Source organism: Engraulis encrasicolus, chromosome 5, assembly GCF_034702125.1.
Source record: "Engraulis encrasicolus isolate BLACKSEA-1 chromosome 5, IST_EnEncr_1.0, whole genome shotgun sequence".
Lineage (NCBI taxonomy): Eukaryota > Metazoa > Chordata > Actinopteri > Clupeiformes > Engraulidae > Engraulis > Engraulis encrasicolus.
This window is the reverse complement of record NC_085861.1, coordinates 5,625,628-5,632,380: the sequence shown is the minus strand read 5'-3', so window position 1 is coordinate 5,632,380 and position 6,753 is coordinate 5,625,628.

Genomic DNA, 6,753 nt, shown 5'->3' with positions numbered 1-6,753 from the left:
GGGCCAAAAGTACCCGGGTCCTATTTCTCCCCAAGTCAGCCCTGGAAACAAGCATGGGTTGGCAAGGGCAGTGGGTGTGTGGGGGTGGGGGGTGGTGGTGGTTGGCAAGGGCACTGGGTGTGTGTGTGGGGGGGGGGGGGTGGTGGTTGGCAAGGGCACTGGGTGTGTGTGGGGGGGGGGGCGGGGGGTGGTGGTGGTAAGGGCATTGGGTGTGTGTGTGGGGGGTGGTGGTAAGGTAAGGGCATTGGGTGTGTGTGTGGGGGGTGGTGGTAAGGGCATTGGGTGTGGTGGTAAGGGCATTGGGTGTGGGGGGGGGGTGGTGGTAAGGGCATTGGTGTGTGGGGGGGGGGGGGTGGTAAGGGCATTGGGTGTGTGGGGGGGGGGGTGGTAAGGGCATTGGGTGTTCGTGGGGGGGGGGGGTGGTAAGGGCATTGGGTGTGTGTGGGGGGGGGGGGGGGTGGTAAGGGCATTGGGTGTGTGTGGGGGGGGGGGTGGTAAGGGCATTGGGTGTGTGTGGGGGGGGGTGGTGGTGGTAAGGGCATTGGGTGTGTGTGGGGGGGGGTGGTGGTGGTAAGGGCATTGGGTGTGTGTGGGGGGGGGGGGTGGTGGTGGTAAAGGGCATTGGGTGTGTGTGGGGGGGGGGGGTGGTAAGGGCATTGGGTGTGTGTGGGGGGGGGGGTGGTGGTAAGGGCATTGGGTGTGTGTGGGGGGGTGGTGGTGGTAAGGGCATGGGTTGGGTGTGTGGGGGGGTGGTGGTGGTGGTAAGGGCATTGGGTGTGTGTGGGGGGGGTGGTGGTGGTGGCAAGGGCATTGGGTGTGTGTGGGGGGGGGTGGTGGTAAGGGCATTGGGTGTGTGTGGGGCGGTGGTGGTGGTAAGGGCATTGGGTGTGGGTGGGGGGGTGGGGGTAAGGGCATTGGGTGTGTGGGGGGGTGGTGGTGGTGGTAAAGGCATTGGGTGTGTGTGGGGGGGTGGTGGTGGTTTAGGCATTGGGTGTGTGTGGGGGGGTGGTGGTGGTAAAGGCATTGGGTGTGTGTGGGGGGGTGGTGGTGGTAAGGGCATTGGGTGTGTGTGGGGGGGGTGGTGGTAAGGGCATTGTGTGTGTGGGGGGGGGTGGTGGTGGTAAGGGCATTGGCAAGTGCCGGGTGGTAAAGGCATTGGGAAGAAGGGGGTGGTTAAGGCATTGGGAAGAAGGGGGTGGTTAAGGCATTGGGAAGAAGGGGGTGGTTAAGGCATTGGGAAGAAGGGGGTGGTTAAGGCATTGGGAAGAAGGGGGTGGTTAAGGCATTGGGAAGTGCCTCATTTCTTTGTGAATATACGCTTGGTGAATATGCAGTGTGCAATGATGTGTGTAATGTCTTTCTGTATGTGTTTTTCTGTTTTCTGTATTTCCATCACCACCACCATCACAACCACCATCACCATCACCACAACCACCATTACATTACCACCATCACAACCACCACCACCATCACCACCACCATCACAACCACCACCATCACAACCACCAGCACCACCACTACCACCACCATCACGATCACAACCACCACCACCATCACCACCATCACCACCACAGTTACCACCATCACCACCACCATCGCCATCACCACTACCATCATCACAACCATCACCCCCCGCCACCACCACCATAACCACCACCATCACTACTATCACCACCATCACCACCACCACCACCACTAACTGCGTTCTCTGCCTCTGTCGTTCTTCATGGTGGGTCTTCACAGCTTGCGTGAAATCAGCTCCGTCACAGTATCTCTGCCTGCCCTGCCCCTGCTCCTACCCCTGCTCCTGCCACCTACGTCTGTTCAGGAAAAGGAGACAATAAAAAGATGAAGAGCAAATAAATCCCAGAGGGAATCTAATCTGATATGACAGCAGAGCGAATGAGGAGACAATCGGGTGTGATGAGCCACCTGGCAGACTCATTGCAGATGATCTCAGAGCTATTTAGGGATCTTTAGAAGCCACCGCGTCTACTCCATATCTAATAAGAACTAGGGCTGCTCGATTATGAGAAAAATCAATATCATGATTATTTCAGTCAATATTGATATCTAGATATTTTAGACAATATTTATTTTAAAGACAAATAATTGTGCTAAACAACTCTCAATCTTCCCTCCCTTCAGCAGCGTGAGTGGAGGGTCATAGAGAGAAAACACACAGTGGTGTTCTGCACGAGTGTTGGGTAGCAAGTCTGCTCTGTGCTCGCAATGGCTCAAGTGGAGGGGAATGCATTGCACTTAGTGTAACCTACCTTTTGGCAGTATAGACAAATGCTACAAATATTGTTGCAAGTCGATATTGTGAAATTTGATATTGTTTGACAGCAATATCACTACATTGATACGATATATTGCACAGGCCTAATAGGAACAATTGTGCATACAAAGGACTACTGTGCAATTCTGCATTGATGCAATTCTGCATCATTCTCTTGAAATATGCCAAGATCTGATTCCAGACACACGTGTGTGCTTCAATGCACAAAAAAGTGTAGTTAAAATAAACTTAATAAATTCAGGAAAGCTTCATGAATAAATCTCAATAAATAAATCTTCAATGTTTGACACCTGGGTCAATTAGATATTGGGAGACCTGTGTTCCATCGCCAGTCCTTAGCTCCCCTAAAACTCTTGAATTTCATACATGCAGAAAATGTGTTAGAGAGAAGAATGTGTTTTTCTGTTGAATGCTGAGCAATGAGAGCGCAGTGTTGCCAGATTGGGCGGTTACCCACCCAATTGGGCTACTTGGGATGGCCGTCTGCGGGTAAAAACGGGAAAAATTGTCCATTTAGCCATTTGTTGTTTTTTTCTGCAGTTTGAGTCCATAGAAATCAATGCAATTTGTTGAAAGTGGGCAGAATTTAGCGCATTTTGGTGGCTTTTGAGAATCTTCAGGATTGGATCACACACATCTGGCAACACTGTGAGGGCGTCTGCATAGCGCCGCCTGTTTAACACCTGGAGGTAACAAGGTTAATGTGGAGCATCTCTAGACTCTGTTTTACTCACCTTGTTTGCCTGGTTTTCACAAACAGGAGCGCGTGTGCATGCATGGCTTTGCATACATTTGAATACGTTCGGGCCCAATTAGAAAGAGAAGAGACCTCTTTTTGCAAGTCGCCACATCAAGTCCATTCAGAGCGAGGTGCGCAGTACGTGTGGCAGTACGTGTGGCATGCAACCGCACTCTTTTGTTCTCCAAATGCCACAATGACACTTTCAAAAAGCCGGTGGGGTTGTGTTGGCAAAAAGTCAAATTTCTGCATTTATTTATTTCATTTTATGTTTTCGTCTTGTGACGAGGCAGTCGGGGTCAGCCCCTCCAATTAGAGCAGCCTTGTCATGGGCGGTGGAGGTAGAGAATAATAATAATAATAATAATGCTTTCGTTTGATATAGCGCCTTTCAAAACACCCAAGGACGCTTCACAGAGTGTTGTGTTGGAAAGTGTGAGTGTGTGTGCGTCAGTGTATGAGCGTGTGTGTGAATGCATGTAAGTGAAAGTGCGTGTGGAACTAGCAGCCATAAGTCTCAGAGAAGAGATGTGTCTTAAGGTGTTGCTTAAACATGGCCAGTGAAGGGGCATTCTGGATGTGGTCGGGCAGATTGTTCCAAAGAATGTGAGCAGTAACATGGAAGGCTCTGTCACTGGTGGCCTTGAGCCTGGTACGAGGGACGATCAGCTGGCCCTTGGAAGAGGACCGCTGGGATCTTGAGGGGTCATAGGGGTGAAGAAGATTACGCGGGATCAGGGCTGGTCTGGCCATCTGGCATGGCGGGCATTTCCTGGTGGGCCCCGCACCCTCGTGGGCCCTTATTTTCAGAAATGTAAAAATAAAATGTTACATTTCAGAAAATAGAGGCCCACAAGGGTGCAGGGCCCACCGGTGAGTCAGCTCTGCACAGCTAGTTATGAGGGGGCCCCTTTAAGCCAAAAGTGCCTGGGCCCTATTTCTCCCCCAAGTCCAGCCCAGCGCGGGATGGCAGAGAGGGGATGACAGGACACTCTGAGGAGGTCCCCGGATGCCTTTGTGCAGCGTGACGAGAAAACTATGAGGAAAACAGGAAGGAATTAATTAGGCTAATGCTTAATGCCTGATTGGTCAGGTGTGCCAGTTCCTGGTCCTGATGGCTGGCCACCGCTTTCATGCCAGGGTAGCTAGTCACCGCCATCGAGAGTAGTGCCCAGCGTGGACATCTTTGACCGGGTCTGGGACAAAGGGCCCCCCACTCAATATAACACAACGTAATGGGGACACAATTGTGTGTGCCCCCTCTCTCCCTCGGCCATGCAGGAGCAACTGACCCCTTTGTCCCCGCTCTGTCGGCTTCCCTGGTGTGATACTCCACTGAGCAGGAATATTAGCTCAGAGACCCACAGACATACATTAGCTCAGAAACCAGCATCCAGGGTTGGACTGGCCATCTGGCATAGCGGTCACTTCCTGGTGGGCCCCGCACCAGGCTTGTACGAAATTCCGAATGGAAAGAATTTCAATTCAAAGTAATGCCATAATACGAACACTAGGTGGTGGTGTTCTATGTACTTTCAATGGGTGGTGTAGATTAAATTCAAAGAAATTCAAGGTAATGGCACCACCTAGTGTTCGTATTATGGCATTATTTTGAATTGAAATTCTTTCCATTCGGAATTTCGTACAAGCCTGTCCCGCACCCTCTTTTTTTTTTGCATTTCTGAAAATAGGGGCCCACGAGGGTGCGGGGCCCACCAGTGAGTCAGTTCTGCACTGCTAATTATTAGGGACTCCGTTAAGCCAATAGTGCCCGGCCGGGTCCTATTTCTCCCCCAGGCCAGCCCTGCCAGCAGGAATGTGGTTCTGGTCCATCTGACTAAAAAGAGTCCTGATTAAGCCGTTCATCATCAGGTGAGCAAGAGACGCCACTATGTGGCGGTGGGTGCATTCAATGCCGGTTGGTTCTAGTCACTTTGGTGCCCTAGGCGAGCAGCCCTCATTCCTTTTTGTGGAATTAGAAATTGGCATCTGTAAACATAGTGATTGATATTGTGCCTACAGTACCTACACTGTGTACACAAGTACCAGGAATAATCATTGAGTTTAATGCTTTATTTCACTTGATGTTCTTATTTTGTGAAACTTGGCGCTCCTAAGACATTTATAATATTCTAATTCTGTGAAACTTGGCGCCCCTTAGACATTTGGGGCCCTAGGCGACTGCCTTGTTTGCCTATGCGTAGCGCCGGCCCTGTGTGAATTCCAATATGCTGACTATATCCCGTCCTCCACTTGTGCTTGTGGCCTCGCATTTGGCTGACACCCCGCCTCCGTGGATAACACAATAAAGTGTCCCCGCTGTCAGCCTATAGCCACAGCAACTTTTGGGAGACTGTTCTTTATTCACCATCTCGATTGCAAATTTTCTGTTGTCAGTGACGTCATCACGGGGTCACAAGTAGGCAAGTGAGCAAGGGAGGAAGGAAGTCTGCATGTTTGAATCCACTGTGTGGCATCAAAATTGTACTGTGTAGGATGGTGACCAGGGGCGAATTTCTCAAAACCAAAGTTGCTTACTATAGCTACTTTGTTGTTTTCAATGCATTTTCCCACTGGCAACTACCCAAGTTGCTAACAGGCTAACAACTTCTCTTTTGAGAAACTCACCCCAGAGTAGGTATTGCAACTATTCTGTTTCTCCACCCCTGGCCTAAACTCTAGTCAGGTTTGCTGACCTCGGTCAAGATCACAGCAGGTCACATGCACCACATCAAAACCGTCTGAGTCTGAGTCAAAGCACTCACAGTTACATTTCCGATTCACTTCAATTCAAACAGACTGCAGCGCTCTGTTGTGTACATGTAGATAAGATTGCTGTAATTACGGTGCCTTTTTTAAAACAATGAACTGCTTTCACTCAAAGGCATTTACGTGCCGTGCGTTGCTTTCTTTGCCCTGTGCCAAAATAGCTTTTATATTCCACCGCACGCTGCATTTCCTTACTGTTGTTGTTATTATTACTGCAGATATTATCGTGATATGAGTTTATCGCCTGTGGTGCTTATTAAAATGAAGGCTATGATTTGGTCCTCGGATCGCTGCTTTTGCAAAAAGAAAAAAAAAGAGAGAAAGAAAGAAGAATTTGAATCAACAGCCATCAGCTAGAGAAAGAGAGAGAAAGAGAAAGAGGAAGAGAAAGAGAAAGAGAAAGAGAAAGAGAGAGAGAAAGAGAAAGAGAGGTGAAATGACAGAAAGCAAGAGAACAGAGAAAACGGAGAGCAGAAGGGATTTTTGAAAGCTGACTCCATTTATTTTTTCTCCCGATGACAGACGTCACCAACACACTGGTGCATGTAATAGATATGTCAAGACCTTGAGAACACTTTAACTCACATTAGCAGCTGTGTGATGAGGGGAAGCTTTTCACCGTGACACATACATACAGCAGCCTGATGAGGGGAAGCTTTTCACCGTGACACATACATACATCATGAGTGCAGCTCACAATAATGAAACACATACACTACAGAAATGTGTTATAAGTGTCTTCTCTGGTGTTTCTCTGTGATTCTGAAATTCTGAGATTAGTTGCGGAAATTTTTTTTATCTTATTTTCTCTGGCTCTTTGATTTGGAGACCCACATACTGTATCATAAAACACACCTACTGTATATTCCTCCTGATTATCTTTAAAGGTGCACTGTGTACGATGGTGGCACAGGGTGGCCAGAGTAGATATGGGAACTATGCA